Source organism: Balaenoptera borealis (assembly GCF_965194805.1).
Source record: "Balaenoptera borealis genome assembly, chromosome: 8".
Lineage (NCBI taxonomy): Eukaryota > Metazoa > Chordata > Mammalia > Artiodactyla > Balaenopteridae > Balaenoptera > Balaenoptera borealis.
The window spans coordinates 41,891,907-41,908,852 of record NC_138865.1 but is presented as its reverse complement, the minus strand read 5'-3'; the positions used below and the strand labels follow the sequence as shown (position 1 = coordinate 41,908,852).

The 16,946-nt window shown below is 41.4% G+C and overlaps 1 pseudogene across 1 annotated transcript; it reads right to left on the bottom strand.

Moving 5' to 3' along the window:
• Nucleotides 1-5,938: 5,938 nt before the first annotated feature.
• On the bottom strand, nt 5,939-7,230 carry LOC309633541 (translationally-controlled tumor protein pseudogene; annotated as a pseudogene). Its single transcript has one exon. The product of its transcript is annotated as a translationally-controlled tumor protein pseudogene (transcript).
• Between the last annotated feature and the right edge of the window lie 9,716 nt (nt 7,231-16,946).

Below are 16,946 nucleotides of genomic sequence, written 5' to 3'. Positions count from 1 at the left end.
GTGCCACACTACTGAGCCTGTGCTCTAGAGCCCGCGAGCCGCAACTACTGAGCCCATGTATCACAACCACTGAAGTCCACGCGCCTAGAGTCCATGCTCTGCAACAAAGAAAAGCCACCATAATGAGAAGCCGGTGCACCACAACAAAGAGTAGCCCCCATTCGCCGCAACTAGAGACTAGAGAAAGCCCGCACGCAGGAATGAAGACCCAACACAGCCTAAAATAAATAAATTAATTAATTAATTAAAAAACAAAATGTGAGGTCTTAAGGACTAGGAAGAAATAATAAACAGAGACTGGGGTCAGAGTGTCAGGGAATGTGCTATTTTGGATGGGCAGTCAGGGAAGGTCTCTAAAATAAGATAACAGCTGAACAGAGACCTAAATGAACTGAGGGAGTGAGCCACGTGAAGAGTGTCTCAAGTAGAGAAACTGAAACTGTGTAACTCAGATTGGGACTTGAACCCATGGGTTGGGACTTGAAACCAGCAAAAACCCAGATTGGGACTTGAACTCATGGTCTTTTAACGGAGATCACACACCTCATCTCAGTTTCTTAAGGTCTCATTACAGAAAGAATTCGGTGAGAGGCAAAGTGATAGGTAAGAAGTGGATTTATTTAGAGAGAAACACACTCCACAGAGAGAATGTGGATCATCTCAGAATGAAAGAGCAGCACCAGGGTATGGGGTTGTCAGTTTTTAAAGAGGTGGGTAATTTCATAGGCTAATGAGTGGGAGGAGTATTCCAGCTATTTTGGGAAAGAGGTGGGGATTCCCAGAAATTGGGCCACTGCCCACTTTTTCACCTTTATGGTAGGCCTTGGAACTGTCATGGCGCCTGTGGGTGTCATTTAGTGTGCTCAAGGTCTGGTGGAAGTCAGTCATCAGCCAACTTGGACCTAGTTGGTTCTAACCAGTTTATGTCATGTCCTCGGACTATGTCATTCTTTTTTTTGAATTTTATTTTATTTATTTTTTATACAGCAGGTTCTTATTAGTTATCGATTTTATACATATTAGTGTATATATGTCAATCCCAATCTCCCAATTCATCCCACCACCACCCCACCACCACCACCACTTTCCCCCCTTGGTGTCCATACGTTTGTTCTCTACATCTGTGTCTCTATTTCTGCCCTGCAAACTGGTTCATCTGTATCATTTTTCTAGGTTCCACATATATGCGTTAATATATGATATTTGTTTTTCTCTTTCTGACTTCCTTCACTCTCTATGACAGTCTCTAGATCCATCCACGTCTCTACAAATGACCCAATTTCGTTCCTTTTTATGACTGAGTAATATTCCATGGTATATATGTACCACAACTTCTTTATCCATTCGTCCGTCGATGGGCATTTAGGTTGCTTCCATGAGCTGGCTATTGTAAATAGTGCTGCAATGAACACTGGGGTGCATGTGTCTTTTTGAATTATGGTTTTCTCTGGGTATATGCCCAGTAGTGGGATTGCTGGGTCATATGGTAATTCTATTTTTAGTTTTTTAAGGAACCTCCATACTGTTCTCCATAGTGGCTGTATCAATTTACATTCCCACCAACAGTGCAAGAGGGTTCCCTTTTCTCCACACCCTCTCCAGCATTTGTTGTTTGTAGATTTTCTGATGATGCCCATTCTAACTGGTGTGAGGTGATACCTCATTGTAGTTTTGATTTGCATTTCTCTAATAATTAGTGATGTTGAGCAGCTTTTCATGTGCTTCTTGGCCATCTGTATGTCTTCTTTGGAGAAATGTCTATTTAGGTCTTCTGCCCATTTTTGGATTGGGTTGCTTGTTTTTTAATATTGAGCTGCATGAGCTGTTTATATATTTTGGAGATTAATCCTTTGTCTGTTGATTCATTTGCAAATATTTTCTCCCATTCTGAGAGCTGTGTTTTAGTCTTGTTTGTAGTTTCCTTTGCTTTGCAAAAGCTTTTAAGTTTCATTAGGTCCCATTTGTATATATTTGTTTTTATTTCCATTATTCTAGGAGGTGGATCAAAAAAGATCTTGCTGTGATTTATGTCAAAGAGTATTCTTCCTATGTTTTCCTCTAAGAGTTTTATAGGGTCTGGTCTTACATTTAGGTCTCTAATCCATTTTGAGTTTATTTTTGTGTATGACGTGAGTGTTCTAATTTCATTCTTTTACATGTAGCTGTCCGGTTTTCCCAGCACCACTTATTGAAGAGACTGTCTTTTCTCCATTGTATACTCTTGCCTCCTTTGTCATAGATTAGTTGACCATAGGTGTGTGGGTTTATCTCTGGGCTTTCTATCCTGTTCCATTGATCTATATTTCTGGTTTTGGGCCAGTACCATATTGTCTTGATTACTGTAGCTTTGTAGTATAGTCTGAAGTCAGGGAGTCTGATTCCTCCAGCTCCGTTTTTTCCCCTCAAGACTGCTTTGGCTATTCGGGGTCTTCTGTGTCTCCATACAAATTTTAAGATTTTTTGTTCTAGTTCTGTAAAAAAGGCCACTGGTAATTTGATAGGGATTGCATTGAATCTGTAGATTGCTTTGGGTAGTATAGTCATTTTCACAGTATTGATTCTTCCAATCCAAGAACATGGTATATTTCTCCATCTGTTTGTGTCATCTTTGATTTCTTTCATCAGTGTCTTATAGTTTTCTGAGTACAGTCTTTTACCTCCTTAGGTAGGTTTATTCCTAGGTATTTTATTCTTCTTGTTGCAGTGGTGAATGGGATTGTTTCCTTAATTTCTCTTTCTGATCTTTCGTTGTTAGTGTATAGGAATGCAAGAGATTTCTATACATTAATTTTGTATCCTGCAACTTTACCAAATTCATTGATTAGCTCTAGTAGTTTTCTGGTGGCATCTTTAAGATTATCTATGTATAGTATCACGTCATCTGCAAACAGTGATAATTTTACTTCTTCTTTTCCAAGTTGTATTCCTTTTATTTCTTTTTCTTCTCTGATTGCCGTGGCTAGGACTTCCAAAACTATGTTGAATAATAGTGGCGAGAGTGGACATTCTTGTCTTGTTCCTGATCTTAGAGAAAATGCTTTCAGTTTTTCACCATTGAGAATGATATTTGCTGTGGGTTTTTCATATATGGCCTTAATTATGTTGAGGTAGTTTCCCTCTATGCCCACTTTCTGGAGAGTTTTTATCATAAATAGGTGCTGAATTTTGTCAAAAGCTTTTTCTGCATCTATTGAGATGATCATATGGTTTTTCTTCTTCAGTTTGTTAATATGGTGTATCACATTGATTGATTTGCATGTATTGAAGAATCCTTGCATCCCTGGGATAAATCCCACTTGATCATGGTGTATGATCCTTTTAATGTGTTGTTGGATTCTGTTTGCTAGTATTTTGTTGAGGATTTTTGCATCTATATTCATCAGTGATATTGGTCTGTAATTTTCTTTTTTTGTAGTATCTTTGTCTGGTTTTGGTATCAGGGTGATGGTGGCCTCATAATATGAGTTTGGGAGTGTTCCTTCCTCTGCAATTTTTTGGAAGAGTTTGAGAAGGATGGGTGTTAGCTCTTCTCTAAAAGTTTGATAGAATTCACCTGTGAAGCCATCTGGTCCTGGACTTTTCTTTGTTGGAAGATTTTTGATCACAGTTTCAATTTCAATACTTATGATTGGTCTGTTCATATTTTCTATTTCTTCCTGTTTCAGTCTTGGAAGCGTATACCTTTCTAAGAATTTGTCCATTTCTTCCAGGTTGTCCATTTTATTGGCATAGCGTTGCTTGTAGTAGTCTCTTAGGATGCTTTGTTTTTCTGCAGTGTCTGTTGTAACTTCTTTTTCATTTCTAATTTTATTGATTTGAGTCCTCTCCCTCTTTTTCTTGATGAGTCTGGCTAAATGTTTATCAATTTTGTTTATCTTCTCGAAGAACCAGCTTTTAGTTTTATTGATCTTTGCTATTGTTTTCTTTGTTTCTATTTCATTTATTTCTGCTCTGATCTTTATGATTTCTTTCCTTCTACTAACTTTGGGTTTTGTGTGTCCTTCTTTCTCTAGTTCCTTTAGGTGTAAGGTTAGATTGTTTATCTGAGATTTTTCTTGTTTCTTGAGGTAAGCTTGTATTGTTATAAACTTCCCTCTTAGAACTGCTTTTGCTGCATCCCATAGGTTTTAGATCGTCATGTTTTCATTGTCATTTGTCTCTAGTTATTTTTTGATTTCCGCTTTGATTTCTTCAGTGATCTCTTGGTTATTTAGTAACGTATTGTTTAGCCTCCATGGGTTTGTGCTTTTTACGTTTTTTTCTCTATAATTTATTTCTAATCTCATAGCATCATGGTCAGAAAAGATGCTTGATATGATTTCAATTTTCTTAAATTTACAGAGGCTTGATTTGCGACCCAAGATGTGATCTATCCTGGAGAATGTGCCGTGGTCACTTGAGAAGAAAGTGTAATCTGCTGTTTTCGGATGGAATGTCCTATAAATATCAATTAAATCTATCTGGTCTATGTGTCATTTAAAGCTTGTGTTTCCTTATTAATTTTCTGTCTCGATGATCTGTGCATTGGCGCAAGTGAGGTGTTAAAGTCCCCCACTACTATTGTGTTACTGTTGATTTCCTCTTTTATAGCTGGTAGCATTTCCCTTATGTATTGAGGTGCTCCTATGTTGGGTGCATATGTATTTATAATTGTTATATCTTCTTCTTGGATTGATCCCTTGATCATTATGTAGTGTCCTTCCTTGTCTCTTGTAACATTGTTCATTTTAAAGTCTATTTTATCTGATATGAGTATTGCTACTCTTTCTTCTGATTTCCATTTGCATGGAATATCTTTTTCTATCCCCTCACTTTCAGTCTGTATGTGTCCCTAGGTCTGAAGTGGGTCTCTTGTAGACAGCATATAGATGGGTCTTGTTTTTGTATCCATTCAGCAAGCCTGTGTCTTTTGGTTGGAGCATTTAATCCATTCACGTTTAAGGTAATTATCAATATGTATGTTCCTATTACCATTTTCTTAGTTGTTATGGGTTTGTTTTTGTAGGTCCTTTTCTTCTCTTGTGTTTCCCACTTAGAGAAGTCCCTTTAGCATTTGTTGTAGAGCTGGTTTGGTGGTGCTGCATTCTCTTAGCTTTTGCTTGTCTGTAAAGCTTTTTTTTTGTTTTTTTATTCCTATCAAATCCAATATAATCAACTGAAAAATTTATAAAATAATTAGTTAACATATAAAATGTCACTGGGAATAAAATAATCAGTTTTGGCTTTTCATCTGTTTTCTTTTTTTAATTTTTAAATTTAATTTTATTTAATTTTTTATACAGCAGGTTCTTATTAGTCATCAATTTTATACACATCAGTGTATACATGTCAATCCCAATTGCCCAATTCATCACACCACCACCCCCACCCCCCTGCGTTGTCTGTAAAGCTTTTGATTTCTCTGTCAAATCTGAATGAGATCCTTGCCAGGTAGAGTAATCTTGGTTGTAGGTTCTTCCCTTTCATCACTTTAAATATATTGTGCCAGTCCCTTCTGGCTTGTAGAGTTTCTGCTGATAAATCAGCTGTTAACCTTATGGGAGTTCCCTTGTATGTTATTTGTCGTTTTTCCCTTGTTGCTTTCAATAATTTTTCTTTGTCTTTAATTTTTGTCAGTTTGATTACTATGTGTCTTGGTGTGTTTCTTCTTGGGTTTATCCTGCCTGGGACTCTCTGTGCTTCCTGGACTTGGGTGGCTATTTCCTTTCCCATGTTAGGGAAGTTTTCGACTATAATCTCTTCAAATATTTTCTCGGGTCCTTTCTCTCTTCTCCTTCTGGGACCCTTATTATGAGAATGTTTTTGCATTTAATATTCTCCCAAAAGTCTCTTAGGCTGTCTTCATTTCTTTTCATTCCTTTTTCCTTTTCTTTTTTGAGTTTAATGCATTTTATTTTTAGACAACCTACATGACATATTTTTTTTCCTCAAAAACAGTGCCTCCGCTCCAAACAAATCAACATCAAAACGAAGAGCTCAAGTTGACATCAGTCCCATTTGTCTAAGTCCTGTTTTTTTGTGGATGAAAAGCAGCAGCCAGCCAGTTATGATGAGCAGGTGATAGATCCAAACAGTCAAATTTGTTAACATTTTTCCATTTCTAGACCATCCTTAAAGAAAATCATATTTGATATCACACCATCCTCACAGTAGTCCAGCAGAGCAACCATGCCATCTGGATTCATGTTTTCACCAGTAAAGAACTGATAGTTTTTGAAATTACCAAGGATGTGCTTGATTTGTTCTGCAGTCCCTGTCATAAAAGGTTTTACTCTTTCTGGTCTCTGTTCTTCAAGCTTCCCTTTGATTGACTTCATGTAATCCTTGATGTACTTCTTGTAGGCTTCTTTTGTGAAGCTGGTTTCTTGCAAGTGATGGTTCATGACAATATACACACCAGTGATTACTGTGCTTTTGGTACCTTCGCCCTCAGGGCCTTCAGAGGAGGCATTTCCACCAATGAGCGAGTCATTAATGTTACCCTCTGTCCTACTGACCATCTTCCCCTCCACCTCCAGACACAGCCTGTCCACAACCTCCCAGATCTTGTACATGTCAGAGAGCATCTCTTCATGGCTGATGAGGTCCCGGTAGATGATCATGATGGCGACTGGAGGGAGACAATGGTGGCACTAGCTTAGTAGGAGCCCAGAGCTCAGAGCAAGTGCAGTGCAGCAGAAGTGGCACTCGGGGGGAGGGGGGAGTGATCGGAAAAGCCATTCTTTTTTCTTTATTCTGTTCCACGGCAGTGAATTCCACCATTCTGTCTTCCAGGTCACTTATCCGTTCTTCTGCCTCAGTTATTCTGCTATTGATTCCTTCTAGTGTATTTTTCGTTTCAGTGATTGTATTGTTCATCTCTGTTTGTTTGTTCTTTAATTCTTCTAGGTGTTTGTTCTTTAATTCTTCTAGGTCTTTGTTAAAAATTTCTTGCATCTTCTCAATCTTTGCCTCCATTCTTTTTCCGAGGTCCTGGATCATCTTCACTATCATTATTCTGAACTCTTTTTCTGGAAGGTTTCCTATCTCCGCTTCATTTAGTTGTTTTTGTGGGGTTTTATCTTGTTCCTTCATCTGGTACAAAGTCCTCTGCCTTTTCATTTTGTCTATTTTTCTTTGAGTGTGGTTTTCCTTCCACAGGCTGCAGAAGTTCTTCTTGCTTCTGCTGTCTGCCCTCTGGTGGATGAGGCTCTCTGTCATTCTTTTAAAGGTTGTGCCCTGCCCCTTCCCTCCTGTTTCAAAACCAGCAAGGACAGGGACTTCCCTGGTGGCGCAGTGGTTAAGACTCTGTGCTCCCAATGCAGGAGGCCCGGGTTTGATCCCTGGTCTGGGAGCTAGATCCCACAAGCATGCAGCAACTAAGAGTTGGCATGCCACAACTAAGGAGCTGGTGAGCTGCAACTAAGACCCAATGCAACCAAATAAATAAATAAATATTAAACACACACACACACACACACACACACACACTAGAGCTGATTAAAAAAAAAAAAGAACCAGAAAGGACAAAGTCTGTGAGGGGGGAATGTGCTTGTGTGTTCTGGGAATAGCAAAGAGGCTATTTGGCTGGAACCTGGTAAGCCAGCAGGGAGCAGTAGATTGAGATCCAAAAAGTGGAGAGGACCTTATAATGGTAGAGACTTTGAGGTTGATTCTACTCTGAGAGATGGTAAGCATTGGAGCGTTTTACGGTGTCATGATCTGAATTTACATTTTTAAAAGATTGCTCAGGCAGCTGTGTGAACAGACTGTAGGGGGAGTGGAGGAGCTTGGGAAGGTAAGGAAGCTGGAGACTGGTCAGAAGGCGAGAGATGATGTGGCTTGGACCAAGGAGTCAGCAGTGGAGTTGATGAGAAGCAGTTAGATTTTAGATATATTTTGAAAATCTACCTGACAGGAAACACTGTGGATGTGGGGTGTGAGAGAAAGAGACGAGTCAAGGATGACTCTAAGGTTTTTGGCCTGAGCAACTGGAAGATTGAAATACCATATACATGAAAGAAATCAGAAAATGGCTGGGGGAGGGCAGGTTGGAAGCCATGGTGGAAATTTTACTGGTTAGAGGCTTGAACGAACTTTCTGGAATGATAGAAATGTTCTCTCATTTAGAGTGGTGGTTGCCTGGGGGTAAACACTGTAAAAACTCAGTGAACTGAATTTTTAATATCTCTGCATTTTATTTTATATAAATTATACCTAAACATACACACACACATACACACACACTTTGATAATGGGGAAGACTTAAGAAAAAAGGAGTTTATTTTAAAGGTTACACATGAGAGAGAATAGGATCCATATTGGAAACTCGTTGAAATTGATCCTCCCATCTCTCTCATGGGGGTCCCTGCATCTCCCCGTGCTTCTGCATCTTCATCACTTTCTCTTTTTTAAAAAAATAATTTTATTTCATTTATTTATTTTTATTTATTTGGTTTTATTTTGTCTGCCTTGGGTCTTCATTGCTCCGTGTGGGCTTTCTCTAGTTGCGGCGAGTGGGGGCTACTCTTCATTGTGGTGCGCTGGCTTCTCATTGTCATGGCTTCTCTTGTTGCGGAGCATGGGCTCTAGACATGTGGGCTTCAGTAGTTGCAGCACGCGGGCTCAGTAGTTGTGGCTCACGGGCTTAGTTGCTCCACGGCATGTGGGAGCTTCCCAGACCAGGGATCGAACCCATGTCCCCTGCATTGACAGCTGGATTTTTAACCACTGCGTCACCAGGAAAGTCCTTCATCACTTTCTTAAGCTGTGACAATCAACAAAACAAGCTGATTTGTAGTATTTGCTGATTTCTGTGACATGAATATTTCAAGCCACAGGCTACATCAAGCTACAACATCATCCTTGGAGGTGGCAGAGTGAAGTAGTGGAGAGCACAGACTTCAGTGCAGGCAAGTTCTTTACCTCTCTGGGCCTGTTTCCTCATCTGTAAAATGAGAAGGTCATACTAATGCTGTCTCCATAGGGTTGTTATGAGGATTAAATGAGTTAATATGTGGCATCTTGTACCTTTTAACTGTTAATAGCTCTGCTGTTAATCTACTGTGTGTCCTTGGGCAAGATCCTTCCTCTCTCTGGATCTTAGTTCCTGTATTTGTAAAACATAGAGGTTTTGTTATAAATAATCTTTGAAGTCCTTCCAGCTCTAGAAATCTTAGGGCCTTCTATGACTCCAGTTAAAGAGAAATCTCAGCCTCCCTCTCTGGGTTTTAAGCTCTATTCCTGAAATCACAGGTACAAGACACCTGAGTGGTGTGAGAGACAGCCAGGTAGATTCCAAAGTGGATTCAGTCTGAAGTGGAAAGTTAAAATTGTCAGCCTTGGTCTCAGCCTGGGAAAACTCCTCCTGAGCCAACAATTTCCAGCATTTGCGACTCTCTTTAACTGTCAGCTCCAGGTGCTGGTCAGTTCCAACTGCTTCATTTGGATAACTGCCAGGAGCCTTTGTTTAGGAACTTTCTGATTCTCCCCTGTTAAGTAGGTGCTGAAGGGAATACCTTTTTTTCTTTTCTTTTCTTTGTTGTTTTTTTTTAAAATTTTATTTATTTAGTTATTTATTTTTGGCTGTGTTGGGTCTTCGTTGCTGCGCGCGGGCTTTCTCTACTTGCAGCGAGTGGGGGCCACTCTTCGTTGCGGTGCACGGGCTTCTCATTACGGTGGCTTCTCTTGTTGTGGAGCACTGGCTCTAGGCACGAGGGCTTCAGCAGTTGTGGCACATGGGCTCAGTAGTTGTGGCTCGCAGGCTCTAGAGCACAGGCTCACTAGTTGTGGCGCACAGGCTTAGTTGCTCCGCGGCATGTGGGATCTTCCTGGACCAGGGCTTGAACCCCTGTCCCCTGCATTGGCAGGCGGATTCCTAACCACTGCGCCACCAGGGAAGTCCCTCTTTTCTTTGTTTTAATGGAGAGAAACAGGAATAAAAAGAAGAAAACAAATGCAGAGAGAGACGAGGTTAACAGAAATAGATTAATAGAAGTAGGGAAAGAAACACCAAGAGAAGGAGATTTTTCCTACATTTTCTAACAAAAGAAGACAAATACAAACAGAGCTGAAGACAAAATAAGAGCTGATTCCTACCACAAGTCTGGAGAATTTCTTGGAAAGGATCATGTTTAAAATAAATACACATGCAGCACAGATGGAGGTATTTCTTGCCTTTTTCTCTACCAACTCTTAACTCTGAGGTAACTCCTGTAACCCCTACTCCCAAATGCCCAATGGAATAATTTTACATATTTTTCCATTCAGACCCATATTCTCCTGGCTAAATTCTGTAGGACCTACACTTATCACCTTAGAACCAAAGATTCTAAACTGAAAAGTGACCTCAGAGCATACCTCCTCTCCCTGCACTATTTTACATATGAGGAAACCAAGGCTCAGAGAGGTTGAGTAACTTGTCAAGGTCCCACAGACATGTGACAGAGCTAGGTTAGGTGGTAATTCATATATCTCAGTGGCACTTGTCCTATCTATGAAGGTCCCAGCAAGAAACAGATGGATAACTGAGAGTTTAATAAAGGAAAAGCAACAAGAAATGATGCAGTATCCCAGGGCCAATGACAGTGGGAAACTTGATCACTATGGGACCTAGGGGGACAAAGGGAGGGATCAGAGAGTGTCTGCAGAGACCCTGCTTTTAGGAAGGCGGGGTGTATGATGGGGAATAAACAATCTCACATCCCTCTTTTTCCCCCTTTTAGCCTCCATTGGCTGAACCTAACTAGAAGCCAGAGGACAAGGAAGTCTGTTGATAAAAGACCAAACTGAGGCACTGAACAGGGAGGGTGGAAAGCAGATCTGGAGGCTACAAGGAAGCAACCTATCACCATTTTATTCACTGAAATTTCAAACAATGCTGTTCATGCCCCATAATTTGGCCTTAAAGTGTGCAACACAGCAAGCTGCCAGGAACATAAGATACAACAGGAGTCAAGAAAGCTCCAAGTTAGGACACTGATCTGTCATATAGTGATGGAAGCAGAAGACTAGCTGGGTGGATGGAAGTTTCCAGGGGCTGCTCTGCTCCTCAGCCCAGTGCTGAACCCACACAGACTTGGTGGAGAGCCTTTCAACAGCCCAGGCCCTGCCCTCAAGGAATCTGAGTCTAGTCTGCAAAGGGTGAGGCCTGACCATAGATGACTCCTCCTGGAGACCTGCATGATGCTGATGGGCAGGGAAGACTTCTCCACCAGGGCGACTTCCTGGAGAATCAAAAGTGGTGCCAGCTATAGGAGAGAGGGGCTGGCATCTCTGCCCTGGGACGTGTGAGGAGACAGTTTGGTGGAAGCTCAGGGAGACCTAGGGAAACTTCTCCTTCCTCAGAATAAAGTTACTTCTCCAGGCATCTGATTTCACAGTTCCTTTTGGCTGTATCCGGTCTCCTCCTCTCCCACCCTTATACCTCCCTTCCCTGAAGCCAAAGGAGTCTGGGGTGGAGTTAAGACTCTCAGAAGCAAGTTAAGCCAGTTCCTGCACGCCTGAACATGTTCTGTTGAGGAGTAGCCCCTGCAGAAAACTACTGTCCCCAACTGTAGCCACAGTCAGCTACAAATAGTGCAGAAAGAGGGCTAAGATCTCAGAGAAAACACAAATCAGCACCTGACTCCAAACATAGATGAACCCAAACTGGACCTGTAGATGCTGGGGCCTTGCCTGCAGGGCAGAGCTAATGCTCATCGTGCCCTAACCCTGGTCAGCAGTGGCCACTTCTAAAAACATCTCTTTCCTTGAGGCCTTGCTCCAATTCTACCAGCTCAGCTTCTAGCTGAGTTCTTAGAGAAGCTGCATCCCAACAATGACTCAAGGAGCCCAGCTTTCAGCTTCTCTCTCTAGGGTTGTTCAGGTCCCCTGTGTCCTAGGGAAAAGCCACACGTGGCTCCCTCCGGCAGGGGCAGGCTGGCTAAGCCTCTCACCTCTCTGTGGTTAAAAGGGGAGGATGCAACCAGGAAGTGTAAAGGGGCCCCTAGTTCTAACTTGGGTAAAGGCCTGGCTGGATGCTTGAAGGCTTGGATCCTTTTGTCCAAGTTAACTCCAGCTAGTTCCCATGCTCCCGGCTGTCCCATAGTCACAATTATTTGGACTGAGTTTAAGTGAGGGAGGTTAGCCATCTTCCAGGGACTGTGAAATCTCAGCAGACGGCTCAGCTTGTTGGGAGCCCTACGAACGCTTCACAGTTGTGCCCTATTTCAAAGCACCTTCACATCCCTTATCGCAGAAGTTCACAATCAGCCCAGAGAGACTCAAACAGCCTACAGTCAAACAGCTGGTTAATGATTAGAGACAGGATACAACTAGGAACATCAGCCTCAGATCCAGTGCTCTTTCTCCAAGCTGCCTCCTACCTAATTCCTCCAACCAATGCTCAGTTTATTGAATTTGGAGATGCCCGGGCAACAACCTGTTGTTCCTTGAACAGCAAGGCCTATCTGGCTTTAAACAGTACACACACACATACTTTTGAGAAACTGTGTGCATATATTTTTGTAAGTCAAATCTGTACATAAATGCATAGGGGAGCTTGGTTCAAGGACTGAAAAGTTCATTATAGAGAACAAAACAAAAAGACCTCCTTTAAGACTTACATTACATTACAGCCCTGCCTACCTCTCCTCCCTCCCTTCTTAAAAAAATGTTTTGTGCATATCTTTGATCACACTCCATATGGAGCTTGTTTATACAGCGGTGGTGCCTCCAGAGGTTGGGAAGTAAGTTCTGGCTCCCCCTACTGGGCTCATGATGAATTCATTGGCCCAAAGGAATTTACTCAGTCTCCCCAGAAGATTCTGGGGCTCTAGGGACGATCATGTTCCTGCCTGTGCTTGGAAAGACCCCGAAAAACAGGGCTCCCTGAGGAAGGGTGTGATCATAGAAGACTTTCTAAAAGAGTTAGGTCCTGAACTACACCTTGAAAGATTTTGACAGGAGGAGTTGGTGGTGAGCAATTTTGAGAAGGGAAGTGCTGTGTGAATTGAGAGGATTGAATGAGCTGGCTGGCCTAAGCAGAATGTTTGTGCCCCAGGGAAGGGAAGTGAGGAATTTTCATTCTAGGCTTTTTGAGCAAAGGAGCAATCAATATTCTCTCTCCTCCTTTATTACTAACTTCTTATTCACAACCAGCACATATTGAAGAAAACCTGGGAGGGGTGTATTTTAAGTGACACTACTAGAAAATACAGATAAGCAAAGGAATAACAAAAATATCACTGAGGGACTTCCCTGGCGGCGCAGTGGTTAGGAATCCTCCTGCCAACGCAGGGGACATGGGTTCAAGCCCTGGTCTGGGAAGATCCCACATCCCGCGGAGCGACTAAGCCCGTGCACCACAACTACTGGGCCCGCATGCCCCAACTACTGAAGGCCACGTGCCTAGAGCCCGTGCTCCTCAACAAGAGAAGCCACCGCAATGAGAAGCCCGCGCACCACAACAAAGAGTAGCCCCCGCTCGTCACACCTAGAGAAAGCCCACACGCAGCAACGAAGACCCAACGCAGCCAAAAATAAATAAATTAATTAATTTAAAAAAATCATTGAAACTCTGCTGCCAAGAGACCCACTACTGACATTCTAGTGATAACATTTTAGATTTTTCCAGTACCTAAATGTAGATATGTATGAATTTTACAAGAGATCCTGCATTAGAAACTGGCTTATAACTTTGTTAATTAATAATATATTCTATGTTATAATCATCCTATGTCACTACATAGGGATTTACCTGTTATATACCACTTTTAAAACTTTTTATTATAAAAAAATTCTAACATTACATAATTAGAAATACTAGCATCATAAGCCCCCATATACCCATCTTGCAGCTTCAACAATTATCAACATACCTCTCTAAAATAATCTAGGGACTTCCCTGGTGGCACAGTGGTTAAGAATCCGCCTGCCAATGCAGGGGACGTGGGTTCGATCCCTGGTCTGTGAAGATCCCACATGACGCGGAGCCACTAAGCCCATGCGCCACAACTACTGAGCCTGCACTCTAGAGCCTGCGAGCCACAATACTGAGCTTGTGGGCCTAGAGCCTGTGCTCCACAACAAAAGAATGCAATGAGAAGCCCGCGCACCGCAACAAAGAGTAGCCCCACTCGCTGCAACTAGAGAAAGCCCGCGCGCAGCAATGAAGACCCAATGCAGCCAAAAAAATAAAAATAATCTAACCTTCTGGATTATTTATTTATTTATTTATTATTATTTTTTTGGCCACACTGCGCAGCATGTGGGATCTTAGTTCCCCAGCCAGGGATTGAACCCGTGCTCTCTGCAGTGGAAGTGCAGATTCTTAAGCATTGGACTGCCAGGGAAGTCTCCCTCTGGATTATTTTAAAACATAACCTTGACATCATGTAATTTCATCTGTAAATAAAATATCTCTAAGAGGTAAGATTAAAAAAAACATAATCAGTAAAAAAATAAAAACAAAAACCAAACATAATCAAGATATCATTGTTATACCTAGAAAAAGTAACAGTAATTCTTTGCTATTATCTAATATCCAGTCAGTGTTAAGTTTTCCCTGATTACCTTTTTTTTTTTAATAGTATTTCTTTTTTCTTGGCCGCATCGTGTGGCTTGTGGGGTCGACCAGGGATTGAACCCGGGCCGGTAGTGAAAGCACCGAGTCCTAACCACTGGACCGCCAGGAATTCCCTCCCTGATTATATTTTTCAGTTACATTGTTTTGAATTAGGATGTAAACACCCTCTACACATTACATTTGTTTTCTATGCCTGTCTCAAGTCTCCCTTAATATACAATAGTTCTCTTTTTTCGTGCTAGTTGTTTATTGAAAAAAGTAGCTCATTTTCCTTACGTTCAGCATTTGGTTGTTTGCATCCCTGCTCTACCATTAATATGTTCTTCCATCCACTGTATTTTCTGAGAACTGATAGATCTAAAAGCTTACTCAGATCAAGTTTGATTTTCTGGCAAGAATACTTCTTAGGTAAATGCTGTTAACTTCCTATTGTAACCCATCAGGAGGAACATAGTATGTAGTGGTCTCTCTCTCTAATAAGATTGACCAGAGAATATTTAAAATTTTTATTTAACCATTTCCTTATTAATAGACTTAGGATACTTCCAGTTTTTTGTTTTTGCTAATTAATGCTACGACAACCATTCTTATACATCTGTCTTTGCATGCTTGCCTAGAATATTTCCTAAAATTCCCAGAAGTCTGGGTCAATGGATATAATCAATAACTTTTCAGGGCTTCCCTGGTGGCGCAGTGGTTGAGAATCTGCCTGCCAATGCAGGGGACACGGGTTCGAGCCCTGGTCTGGGAAGATCCCACATGCCACGGAGCAACTGGGCCCGTGAGCCACAATTACTGAGCCTGCGCGTCTGGAGCCTGTGCTCCGCAACAAGAGAGGCCGCGATGGTGAGAGGCCCGCGCACCGCGATGAAGAGTGGTCCCCACTTGCCGCAACTAGAGAAAGCCCTCGTACAGAAACGAAGACTCAACATAGTCATAAATAAATAAATAAATAAATAAAAGAACGTGAATTTCTTTAAAAAAAAAAACAACTTTTCAGTGCAATAAATACCATTTTGATAGGCTAAGCCTTCCTAATAAAGACCACAGTAAATAAAATAAACCAGTAGCCCAGGAACAGTAAAGTCAGTGCTGACTTTTTCTGCTGACTTGGGCATCCTTCTCATTCCGACTAGCAGGTCCAGGTCTGCACAGGCAGGCACAGGGCAGATCCTATTGTAAAGCTAGTTTAGGTATGTTAGGCCTTAGCTAGATCTTCTATTTTCTCCTGTTATCAAGGGGGACTGCAGAGAGCTGTCCATGTTATTGGCTAATAAATTCAGGATGGGAAAGCATCCTGAGACTCTACTGTCTACACTGTGAAAAGATGACCTAGGGTAAAAGTTAAAAATGTTGAGGCAGCTTGACATAGTTAGGAAAAAGCAACCAGAGGTAGGCAGTTTTGGGGATTACTGCCTCGGTCCTGGAAGGAACAGGTTTTTCAGGCAGAAGCAATTAAAGTATGGTTCTGAGCTTTAATTTTTGCATTTACAAGTCTTAGCACTACTATATAAGTACATTTCCTCTTTGTATCATCATAAAAGAAAAAAGTTTTTCTTAAATCTCAAATGTGATTTCATAAAAATTGGTATCTGAAAATTCCTTAGAATACCCCTAGTATTAATTTGCTAGGGCTGCTGAAACGAATTACCACCAACTTCGTGGTTTTAAAACAACAGAAATTCATTCTCTCACAGTTTTGGAGGCCAGAAATCCAAAATCAAGGTGTCAACAGGGCCACAGTCCTTCGCAAGGCTCTAAGGGAGACTCTTTCCTTGACTCTTCCAGCTTCTGGTGGCTCCTGGCATTCTTTGTCTTATAAATGCATCACTCCAATCTCCTTCTGTCTTCAGGTCATCTTCTGTGTGTGTCCCCGTACTTCCTTTTCTGTCTCATAAGGACACTCTCATTAGAGTTAGGGCCTAGCTTAACCCAGTATGAGCCCTTCCCCTAATTACATCTGCAAAGACCTTATTTCCAATTAAAGTCACATTGAGGTTCTTCTGGTAGACTTGAATTTTGGGGGGACACTATTCAACCTACAATTCCCAATGTTTTACTGGAAACCGTTAGGAAAATAAGATTCATTTAACAAACCTGCTATATTTACCTGCTTTGAGGACAAACTGCTTGAGGATCACTGCCTATTCTTCTTAGCCTTCCCTGAAACATTAGAATAGTTGTTGTGGATCCAGGAAATCTAACCTCTAATTTGAACTCCTGTCCTCATCATATAAGATAAAAAAAAAAAAATGATGTCCAGAGAGGGGAAAAGACTTGTTTAAAGTCATGCCCATGAGCAGCAGCAGTAGGTCTATAACTGAACCCATATCCTCCCCTTTCAGTCCACACTTACCTTGAGCAATTAGCATTTGGGGGTGGCATGAATTTACCTCCTCCA